Genomic DNA, 12091 nt, shown 5'->3' with positions numbered 1-12091 from the left:
GATTTAGAGCGAGGGCCTGAGGAAGTGCAGACAGCCAGCCTCACTCCCTCAGAGAGGTTCCCCAGGAAGCATTCCTCAGGGGGGATACCAGGACTTTCTGGAACAGGCCCATGTGGACGGGGAGGAGCCTCTGGGGAGGGTGCAGAAGGCAGGGCAGGCTGCAGGGGGACACCCTGGAGAAGGCAGGGCTGGGAAGGGTGCCAGGGGAGGCGGGAGGGCAGGGTGGGGCCAGGGCAACAGGGCAGCCTGGCCTCGGCCTCAGGAAGTGGCTTCGGAACCTAAGAGCTGTTTTACTGCTGGGTGAGTCTCTGTTTACTCAGTGACCCTGTTTCGAGGGCCAAAATGAACAGCAAACACCACAGTGAAATGACTGACTTGTGGACCAATTTAGCTGAAAGAAACCGCTGGTCTCATGTGTCTCTTTAGAGCAGACGCCTCAGGCTCTCATCCCACAGCCGCACTGGGGCCCACACGTGGACTTGGTTTGACCCTTGTATCAAGAGAAGAATTAGCTGCTATTATTAACCGACAGGAAGAGTCTTATGTGAAAACCTTGACTTCTGGCTGCTCTGGACCTCCCTGGGGATGTGGGGACTCTGGCTGATGTCTTGCACAGCTCCAGGGGGCTGGCTGTCGCCGCACAGCCCGCCCTGCCCTTGCCCGGGCCACCGGGGGCCCCTGCAGGCCCCAGCCGGGTAGCAGCTGCGTGCCTGGGAACTCTCCAAAGGGCTGGCACAAACCGCCCATCCTCCCCCCCATCCTCCCTTCCCGCCGCATCCTCTATCGGCTCAGCCCCACCACTGTAGGAGGTTCTGGCCCGGGGTCCGCCAGGCTGTTTCTAGGTGGTTTGACTGAGACTCCCCGCTATGGCCCTTCAGGGAGACTCTTGGGTCAAACAGCCCCCCCGCCCCCACCCCGTCACTGCCCCACAGCAAAGGAAACAGGCAGGGGCCCCAGGGTAACGGCCCCCCTGAGCGGCTGCCCCTCCCCTGGCAGGGCCTCAGTTCTCATGTCTGTACAAGGAAGACGATAACAGACTCCAATGACGGACTAGCGCTCGGAAGAGCGTTGACACCTAAGTTCCCGTTCTTGATCGTTCCCGTCCCCAGGAGGTGACAGGCTGGCCCACAGGGAATGTTGGGGGCCATCACAGCCCCCGGGGCCACCGTCCCCTGGGACCCCTGCCCTGGGCCATCTCCTTCTCTCCCAGGGACCCCCCTCCCTGAGACACCATTACACAGTCCTCCAGCCTGGAGTCCCGGAAATAGAGCTGCATCTTCAGGCCAAAGGAAACGACCTTCTTCTTTTTACTTTCTTTCTTTTAAAAAATTGAGATAGCTCTTTCTGCCGCCATCTTGGTTCCGTGTTCCCCGCACAAAATGCCCGGTGAAGCCACAGAAACCGTCCCTGCTACAGAGCAGGAGTTGCCACAGCCCCAGGCTGAGACAGGGTCTGGAACAGAATCCGATAGTGATGAATCAGTACCAGAGCTCGAGGAGCAGGATTCTACGCAGGCAACTACACAACAAGCCCAGCTGGCAGCAGCAGCTGAAATTGATGAAGAACCAGTCAGTAAAGCAAAACAGAGCCGGAGTGAAAAGAAAGCATGGAAGGCTGTGTCCAAACTGGGTCTTCGACAGGTTACAGGGGTTACTAGAGTCACTATCCGGAAATCTAAGAATATCCTTTTTGTCATCACAAAACCAGATGTATATAAGAGCCCGGCTTCAGATACCTACCTAGTTTTTGGGGAAGCCAAGATTGAGGATTTATCTCAGCAAGCACAGTTAGCAGCTGCTGAGAAATTCAAAGTTCAAGGTGAAGCTGTCTCAAACATTCGAGAAAACACAGACTCTAGCTGTACAAGAGGAGAGTGAAGAGGAAGAGGTTGATGAAACAGGTGTGGAAGTTAAGGACATAGAATTGGTCATGTCACAAGCAAATGTGTCGAGAGCAAAGGCAGTCCGAGCCCTGAAGAGCAACAGTAATGATATTATAAATGCTATTATGGAATTAGCAATGTAACCATCTGAAAAGAGGACCCTTTTTTTGGTGTTTCAAAAGAGTAATTAATTGCAGCTGGGTTTGAAATTTGTACTGTTTCTATCATTAATAAAGTTATGGCTTCTTGGATGAAAAAAAAATTGAGATATAATCCACATATACTAAAATTCACCTTTTAAAGTGTCAGTGGTTTTCACTATGTCTGCAACATCTTGCAACCACCACCAGCATCTACCGCCAGAGCATTTCCATCATCTCTAAAAAACGACCTGCACCCAAAGTGGTCACTTCCCTTTTCCCACCCCACCCTCACGTGGTCTCCAGCAATGGCGAATCTGCTTTTTCCCTCTATGGATTTGCCTATTTTGCACATTTTACATAAATGGAATCATATACTACATGGTCTTTTATGTCTGGCTTCTTTCACTGAGCGTCATGTTTTCAAGGTTTATACATGCTGTGGCACATGTCAGTACTTCATTCCTTTTCATGCCTCAGTAATATTCCATTCCATAAATTTATCAGCTGATGGCCCGCTGGGTTGTTGCCACTGTTTGGCATCTCTCTCTCTCGTACACTCTTAATTTATTTAATTTTTATTTTTATTGGTTTTATTTTGTTTTGTTTGGCCTCACTGTATGGTATGCAGGATCTTAGTTCCCCGACCAGGGATCAAACCTGCGCCCCCTGCAGTGGAAGCTCGGAGTCTTAACCACTGGGCCACCAGGGAAGTCCCTCTTTTTTTTTTTTTTTAAATTAGGAGTTTGGGATTAGTGGATATGCACTACTACATATAATAGGTAAACCACAAGGACCTATTGTATAGCACAGGGAACTAAAGTCAGTATCTTATAATAACCTATAAAGGAAAAGAATCTGAACAAAAAAGAAGACATTTCTCTTTTTAAAGGTAATACTGAATAAGGCTAGGAAAAAAGGAAGGAAATTCATAAGCTTGTCAATGTTGTGTTTGTGATAGAGGCTGCAGAATTTTTTTTCTTTAATTTATTCATTGTCTATACTGTTTTTAATTTTCTGAGGAAAAATATAACTGATTTTAAACATAAAATAAGGGATTTCCCTAGTGGCCCAGTGGTAAAGAATCTGTCCTACAATGCAGGGGACTCGGGTTCGATCCCTGGTCAGGGAACTAGGATCCCACAGGCCACGGGGCAACTAAGCCTGCGTGCCACAACTACTAAGCTTGCACACCCCAAGTAGAGAGCTTACGTGCCGCAAACTACAGAGCCCACGTGCTCTGTAGCCCATGTGCCACAACCACAGAGCCCATGAGCCCTGGAACCCACATGCTACAACTAGAGAAAATCCTCATGCCATAACTAGAGAGAAGCCCGCACATCACAACGAAGAGCATGCACACTTCAAGGAAAGATCCCACGTGCCACCACTAAGACCCAACACAGCCAAAAAAAAAAAAAAAAAAAAAAAGTGAAAAAATAAATATTTTAACAAATAAAACTAGATTGTGGCTGGGGTACCTAGCCAACCAACTCGCAGCATCTCTGAGGCAAGGATCTCCAGACCTCAGCTTGCTTGGCTGGGGGTGGGGGTGGGGGGTTAGTGGGGGGCAGCTCCTGATCACACCCTTGGGGTTTCTGAAGCATTTTAACCTTCCAGTAACAACCTTCTGGTTGCTGCTCCATCATCTCAAATTTATGTAGGTTTTAAGCTGCTATTGCAAATATCAAAGTCATGGGCCACGTCTTGACTGAGACATATCTTCATTCACAGCTACAAAAAGGTCATGTTCTTTTTCTGCACTTGTAGAGCGACAGCTGCCATCCACTGAAAGCTTGTGTCCCTCCCAAATTCATATGTTGAAGTCCTAACCCCACCGTGAGAGTATTAATTAGGGCGTGGGGTCTTTGCAATGCAGTTGGGTCATGAGGGTGGAGTCCTCATGAATGGGATTGGTGCCCTTATCAAAGAGACCACAGAGAGCTCCCTCACCCCTTCTGCCGTGTGAGGACCCAGGGAGAAGAAGCCTGTCTGTGAAGCAGGAAGCTGGCTTTCACCACACACCAATTCTGCTGGCACCTTGATCTCAGACTTCCAGCCTCCAGAACTACGAGGAATAACTTTCTGTGCCTTATGAGCCCCCTAGTCTAGGGCATGCTGCCCTCTGGGTAGAAGGCAGGCGGTTGATAGTTCACCCCGAGCAAGTGGCACTAGTGAACTGAGAGAAAAATCCAAACCGAAACAGAAAAGGAGGGCAATGTTTTCAGGTGTCTTTTGGAGCAATGGTATTCCATTGCTTCTTGGGTGTTCTCCACAGTGAACTGTCCTGGAAAGAATCTTCTCAACTGGCCTGGACTCATGCCTGAACATTTTACTATTAAAGCCCTTTCTTTGGGTTGAGGCTTTGAAGGTGGCCCTTAAAGCCTGAATACAATATACAGTGGGGTGGAAAGAAAAGGACCTTGGACTTGGATATTACTGAGTTACTGTGTCTTATCTTTATGACCTTGGCCAAGTTATTTAACTTCCCTGAGCCTTGATTACCTTGTCTGTAAGGTGGGGTGGCTGGGAGGAGTAGAGGTTGGTATTCAGTAAACAATTTTCCAGTTTCTTAAGTCAGCATTAACTGAATGAAGAAAACAAGGCTGAGATCTCAGCAAACCTGTGAAGGCCCAACATCTGTCAATGAGGGGCGCAGGTGTGAGAACACACTGTTCCTAATTCCCTGGTCCACGGCAGAGGAAGCAGGAGGCCAGGATGGCAGGACCGAGGGTCCAGCCGGGACCTGGCCAGCTGTCCCAGGACTGGGGACACTGCAATGAGACAGAACCTTCCCTCCAGAACCCACGGCCGAGTCATCGGCCCTAATGATGTTGGACATAAATTTGGTTTGTGTTTCTCCCGGGCTTTCCTTCTCCAGTGTCCTTCCACTCTGTCCTCAGTGTGGTGACAGCACTGTCCCTGCCAAGAGGGTCTCCTGGGGTTGTGGGGACCAGTGTGCATGCATCAGCCCGTGATCACCTTCCATGCAGCAGACTGGCTGGTTTGCAAGAGTCAGCCCCACGGGACTGCGAGCCGGGCTGGGGCAGATGGGAGGAAGGACCCCAGGAGTGGGCAATGGTGGATGCCCCTGAAGGGGGGCTGGGTGGGAGGCTGGGCATGGAGGAGGGGGGCATGGCCCAGGACCTAAATTAGGTTCAACTGCTGTGTCGTCCTGCATGGTCTTGACCTGTGTGGCCCGTAGTGACTCACGGCCAGTGTCTGGGCTGCTTGGGGATTAACAGCGAGTGTGCCGCACCCCACCCGGCATTTAGAACTTGGGAGAGTTATGTCAGAGAAAAGGGTTCTTCAAAGGTCCAGGGGGCCTTCGCTGCTCGGGCCTCGTGGGAGTCGGGGGAGGAGGCCAGCACTCAGGGACTTCACACTAGCCGCTTGTGGAGCCCCTGATGTTGTGGGCTCTGCAGGCTCCAGATGCGCTGTGTTGACCCAGCCCCCCACACCCCCCAGGGTGGGGGTGGCGCTCAGGTGGGCACGTTTGCAGTGTGCATCGTGAAGGTGTGTGCGGTGCGCTGGGATGGGGCAGGGAGGGAGCAAGGACTTCTTTCTGGAAGACAGGGAGTGGCCTTGCAGCATGCAGCAGGCAGAGGGGGGCATGGGGAGAACTTGGCTGGGGGCAGGAGTGATGGGCAAAGTGCTCTTGGAAGAGGGGACAGCAAGGACAGAGGGGACCACCAGACGCCCTTTCTCTGCTATGATAGTCAGAGTGATAGCCTCTCAGAACTGAGATGCAGTGGGGGCGGGGGCCATGCAGAGACCACAGGCTCCCTCCCTGAGGTTTTACAGATGAGGAAACAGGCAGGGGAGGAGTTAGGGCTTTGGGAGGGGCTCTGGGAGGTGAGGGGGCATCAGAGAGGAGACACGGTGATGAGGTGGAGCCACCAGCTCAGCCAGTCTCAAGGCAGGTGGCTGACCTGACCCCCTTGCATGGCTCTGTCCCTCATCACACATCTATCTCCTCTGGCAGATTCAAAATATTTTCTCCAAAATGGGAAGCTGCTTTTGAGGTCCTCCTTTAAAGGAGAATAGAAAATAGCTCACCGTCGAGTAGGGAAGTGGAGGAGGTTCATGGTTCACGGTCCAGCTGTTCTGCACGGAGGTTTGCCTGAAATACGCGCATGCACACGTGCACCGGGACACACACGTGTTTATAGCAGCACCATATTGAGACCCCCCAAGGGACAGCAACCCAGATGCTCAGCTGCAATGGGATCAACAAGTATATCACCATATAGTCACGCAAGGGAATATTATATGACAATGAAAATGGACAAACTACAACTACCATATGACTCCCAAAACAACACAAAGCAAAAGAAACAGGTCACCAAAGCCACACACATTCTATGTATACAAAGTTCAAAATCAGATGAAACAAAACAATGTATTGTGTAGGAATATAGATGAAGTCCAAAATAAAAAATAGCAAAGCTCCCGAAGAGGGCACATAAAAGCTACTAGAGCTAATAAACAAATTCAGCAAAATTGCAGGGTCCAAGACCAACACACAAAAATCAGTTGTGTTATAATAAACCGCAATCAACAATCCTTTCATTAGCCTTTTTTTTCAGAAATGGAAAAACTGATCCTCAAATTCATAAGGAATTGCAAGGGGCTCCAAAAGCCAAAATAATCTTGAAAAAAGAACAACAGGGACTTCCCTGGTGGCGCAGTGGTTGAGAGTCTGCTTGCCTATGCAGGGGACATGGGTTCAATACCTGGTCTGAGAAGATCCCAGATGCCGAGGAGCAACTAAGCCCATGTGCCACAACTGCTGAAGCCCACACGCCTAGAGCCTGTGCTTCACAACAAGAGAAGTCACCACAATGAGAAGACTGCACATCGCAGAGAAGGGCAGCCCCCGCTCCTTCACCACAACTAGAGAAAGCCCGCACCCAGCAACAAGAAGGCCCCAGCAGCTGCGGCCAGGGGTTCTGTATGCTGACATCAGCTAGTTTCCCTAAAGCATCCCTAGTATCATAAATGCATTCTTTCCCACTCCTTGGATAGTAATGGAAGACACAATTTCTGGAAAATGGATAAATTCTAGTAGGAGCTTTCTATGGGAGCCTGGGATGCTCGCTCCTGTGTGTGATGGGCGTCTGGGGCAATGCGTCAGCCGTTTCCTGGACCCTGGCTGCTCCCAGTGGATGCTGTCAAATTCAGTGATTGCTGAGTCTAATATTAAAGCTAGAAAAAGAGAGGCAGGTAAGATCCCTCTGTGTATCAACATATCCCTGGCAACTGTCTTTTTAATGGAGGTGTTAAGATATTGAACCCCATTCATCTCTAGGTCAGGGACTAGGTCCCATTAGTTCCCTGGAAGAGGGCTTTTATTTTCCCAGGTCCAAAACTTACACACACACACAGACACACACACACACACACAGACACACACACACACACTCATGCAGAATTATAGGACATCTTGAAAACATTTTCAAACGAAGCAAAAGAGAATTTTCTAAAAATACCTAATGCTCCAAGTTAGGATTGTAAGTTAATAGAAAGTCTGTTTTGTTTTCACTGAGTTCAGAATGAAGACTAACCACTTAAGATGCCTGAGCGTCATTCTCTGTCTTGTGCTTATCAACTTTGCGAAGCAAATAAATGAGGCTGCAAAGAGCCAAAGCAAACAAAATCCCAGACTTCTCCTGGAAAATAACCAATAAAACATCAACAATGACAGCAAACACCCTCAACATTCGTTGATGTTTCCAATTACATTTTCTGGGGCCTAAAATACACGGCAGAGAACAACCACTGTATGCTACAAATATCACTGCAAATGCCACGAGTTAAAACTGCTGCTCGATAGTTTGCGAAATGTAATTTGGTGAACACTCCCAAAGACAACCCTTCCCCCAAATCAAACCCATACTATCCAGGTCCGCTCCCAGAGAGGCCCAACTCCCTTCTTAATTCCTCCCTAAATGCTTAATTCAGACAGAGCAAACCTGTCTCGTCTTTTTTTCTCCCCACCCCCTCCCCTGTTTTATTCCCGCCTCCTATCCCTGGTGAACCAGGAACAATTCCGCGAATATTTTCATCCTCCCCCACATCCCCACTATTTCTGCTAATATTTGCTGAGGTTTAAAAAAAGATATAATTTCGGGTAACAGAAGGAAAATGTACTGGTTATAGAATATTGCTAAAGTAAAAGAAGAAATGTACAAAGGAATGAATAAACATCACACACATGGCCTTCACCTAAAATAACGGCTAGCATTTCAATGTACTCCTCAGCTTTTTCCTGTGAATAGATTAGATGTGTGTGTGTGTGTGTGTGTGTTTGATGGAAAATATGATCATCCTGTATTGTCGTTATGCATTCTTCTCTGTCATTTAAAAAGTGACTCCGTTACATTTCGGCCTGTGGATAGACCATGATTTACGTGCCCAGTCCTCTGTTGGGGGCATTTGGGTTGTTGCCCGTGTCTGACTGTAGTGAATGACACTTGGTAACGTTGGCTTCTATTTACATTAATCCTTCAGGATTGTGTCCTTAGCATGGATCCCTCATTGTGCAATTGTTGGACTTGGGCACCTGCTGCTGAACTGCCTCCCAGAAACCAGCTCCCACTCCTCCTGGCAGTAAGAAGGAACCTCCACCTCCCTTCACAGCCAACCAACCTTTCCCCTGAGGTTTTAACTCACAGCTAAAATATCAGCTGATAAAGGCTTACAGGGACAACCCTGCCAGGAACTTCAGCGTTCTTGGAGGCTCTTGGGAAGACGCACATTCCCCAGGAAGCCAGGGGTGGAGGTAAGATGCTAGGGACTGAGAGGCTAGCAGGCTGGGCCTCAGCTATACAGAGCTTGTCCCCTCAGGGAGCATGGATTCATTGGCCATTCCCACATGACCTTGTCCAGGCAGCCTCAGCACAAGAGGAGCTGGAGGCCCCAAGAAGCAGAGCCCCGCACCTGAGCTTACCCACATCTGAGCTTACCTGCCGCAGCGGCGGGGCGAAGAGGGTGCAGCCGGCCTCCCCCGGCCTCCTCCTGTGGCCAGGCAGGAGGCTGGCTGAGGAGGACCCACCCTTTAAGAGGGGACGTCCACGTGAGGAGCATGTGAGCCCCTGTGCTGAGCCCTCATGATTCCAATGAGGCCATGGTCTCGTGACCTCGCTCCCAGGCCTGCAAAGGAAACTGTGGCCGAACTGCCAGGTTGCTCAATGGGAGATCCCACAAAAGCAGGCTTGGGATCTGGGGGGAGAGGGGAGGGAGCGAGAACGTTCCCTTTGATGTGACCCTCCCCCCATCCAGCCCTCCCTGGCTAGGAACGTCAGCATGGTTTGCATAATTGAGACAATTGGACATAATGGTTCTTTCAGAAGTCCCTCGTCATGCGGGCGGTGCCCGGGCCCCGGGGAGCTGGGGGAAGGCAGCACATGGCACTAATCATCCCTAATCCTTTTCAGATCATCTGAGGCTGGGCCAGAGGTCGAGGTGAACTCCAGCGCAAGGGCAGCGTGAGTCCCACGTGACTGTCATCCTTGTCTAGGTGCCCCTAAGCCCCGTGGTCCCCGCTCCACCAGCAGCCCAAGGGACCTATATCCGCAGTCACCCCAAAACCGCCCTGATGAGAGCTTTTGGGGTTTGCTGTCACCATACACATGGTTAGGCCAGTGTTCAGTAAGCTTTCTGAGTCTGGCAAGAAAAGAAGAAACACCAATCTTGAAATTCTCTCCTACGCGACCCTCCACGCAGAGAACTTGCCCTCTCCCCTCACCTGCCGGTCCCCTCGGCCTGGGCTGCCTCTCTTATCACAGAGGAACGGATAGAGATGCAGACAAGCTGAACCCAAGGATCTTTAAGGCAGTTTCCATTTTACAGATGAGAAGACTGAGGCTCCTGTGAGTCTAGTGGCTGCTTGCCCAGAGAGCCTGTGAGGTGGGCTGGGGCCTGACTGACCCAAGCTGCCGTGTTCACCCCATAGAGCCCTGGGGCTGCAACCTGAACCTGGGACCAGCCCCATGGCAAGCCGCAGGAGGTTGTACCCATACCTAGGGGGTGCCCAGGAGCTCAGGAAGCCCCCAGACTCTGGAGGTGGATGCAGGATTGGGCGGCGGTTGGGGTGGGGGGAGCATTTTCTGCAGAGGAGGTCCATCCTTTGCTTTCACCAGCTTCTCTCAGGTGTGTGCCCACCAAAGGTTGACAACCTTGTCCCAGTAGAGTGGGTGCACGGGGGTTGCGGGGGCTGAAGTGTGACTTCCGCCGTGTTTTGTACGTGGACACAGCCTGGGTGCGAAGTGGCCTAGCAGCAGCTCTAGCCCAGCAGCAGGGCTGTTTGCTTTGTAAACTGGTGATGGTTCTACAGGCCCAATAGACTCATGGCTTTTAGCAGGAGTCCCTTAGGGGCAGAGGGGATGCTATAAATGGCTGTAGGTCTGATGGCATGGGCCAAGGCAGAATTCTGGGTGCAGGGTGTTCCTGGAGCATCAGGAATCAGACTGGGAGTGGCCGGGGGGGCAACACAGGGCGGGCCCCACCATGGCTGTAAAGCATGAAGCCAGGTGGTCAGTGCCAAGAACCAGCCCATGCCAGCCAGTGAGTAAGTGCCTCTCCAGCCAGTAAACACAACTGTCACTTGTCACATAGGCTCCTTCTCAGTGTCAGATAACACAGAGAGAATGGGATCCCCGGACCTCTGCAAGCCAACATCCCACTTTCCTGGGGCCAGCACAGTGTGGCCAGCACCCTGGGACTGCCAGGTGCAACCTGATGGCCTGAGCCCCATCTGCCTGGTGACCGAGCACTTGAAATGCAGCCGGTACACACTGAGATGTGCTCTAAGTGTAAAAAACACCAGATGGCCAAGTCTGGTAATAATAGTTTTTCCTGATTGCATGTTAAAATGATATTTTGGATGTTTGGGATTGAAAAAAATGTATTATTTTTTAAAGTATTATTAGTATTTTAATATATTTATTTCAATATATTAATTTTCAATATGATTAATCCTAGGAGGAAAGTAGGAATAAATTTTATGTACAGTTTGATCCCAACTGTAAAAATATAATTAGGGAAAAAAGGACCAGAAAGGACTATAATATACTAACAGGTTCTGTTAATAAAATATAGGGGAAAGCAGGGAGGCTTGGGGGGGAATGAAATAGGAGACTGGGATACCAAATTGTACACTCTAAATATATGCAGTATATTGTATGTTAACTGTATCTCAATAAAAGTTCTTTTAAAAAAGTTAAAAAAATAAATACAAATAAAATATATGTGATTTTTTTTCTCTGTTAAAAAATTTACAATCTGGTATATATTTTTCCTGAACAAAAGGTATTATTCATTTTTTTCACCTGCTTCTATATACGTTTTTAAAAAGTGACTATGAGAAGGTTTGAAAGGACCTCCGGGGCTCGTGGCTTGTGGCTTATATTATATTCTTGTTGGCCAGCACTGAGCTAGGGCTGCAGGGAACAGGGGGTCCTGGGCAGAATCCCCAATCTTGGAGCCCTCCTGCGTGCACGGCACCTGCAATGACCCGATGCTTAGGAACCACGTCCAAGAGTTGTGGATGGGCTGTTAGTGTGTGAGGGTTATTACATGTCTGAGCTAACGACAACGGCACCAAGACCAGCAACGGGGAAGATGCACTGGGCAGGTAGTTCAGTGGTGCCGGGTCTGCCGTCTGTGAATTAATCCACTCAGTAGTTACCCAGCCTGGGAGGTGGGTGTACTTCTGTGTGAGGAATGAGGACGCAGAGGCTCCGAGGGAGTGAGCAGCTTGCCTGCAGTCACAGGGTCCCAGTTGGTGAGAGGAGTGGAGACGGTGACCCTGCGCCCCCATAGTGTGGACCCCCGAGAACCCAGCAGGGGTGCCCCGGGTAGAGGCAGCACCACTGTGTCTATAGGGTCTTGGTTTGGGTTCCCTCCAAGGAGACTTGGAGACAAGCCCATGATGCTTTTCTCCTGCTCCTCTGTGCCCTGCATGTCCCGACCAACAGTAAGATCTCGAAGCCTGTTCAGATCCAGGGAGGACTTCTTGGCAAGACTCACGGGTGGTGTCTGTCCTTCCACATAATGTCGCTTTTCT

The 12091-nt window shown here is 50.1% G+C and overlaps 1 pseudogene; it reads left to right on the top strand.

Moving 5' to 3' along the window:
- The first annotated feature begins 1343 nt into the window (after positions 1-1343).
- Positions 1344-2085, top strand: LOC130845005 (nascent polypeptide-associated complex subunit alpha-like; annotated as a pseudogene).
- Positions 2086-12091: the final 10006 nt, after the last annotated feature.

The sequence above is a fragment of the Hippopotamus amphibius genome, chromosome 2 (assembly GCF_030028045.1).
Source record: "Hippopotamus amphibius kiboko isolate mHipAmp2 chromosome 2, mHipAmp2.hap2, whole genome shotgun sequence".
In the NCBI taxonomy this organism is placed as follows: Eukaryota; Metazoa; Chordata; class Mammalia; order Artiodactyla; family Hippopotamidae; genus Hippopotamus; species Hippopotamus amphibius.
Note: the sequence above shows the minus strand (reverse complement) of the source record. Positions and strands in the feature narration are given on the sequence as shown.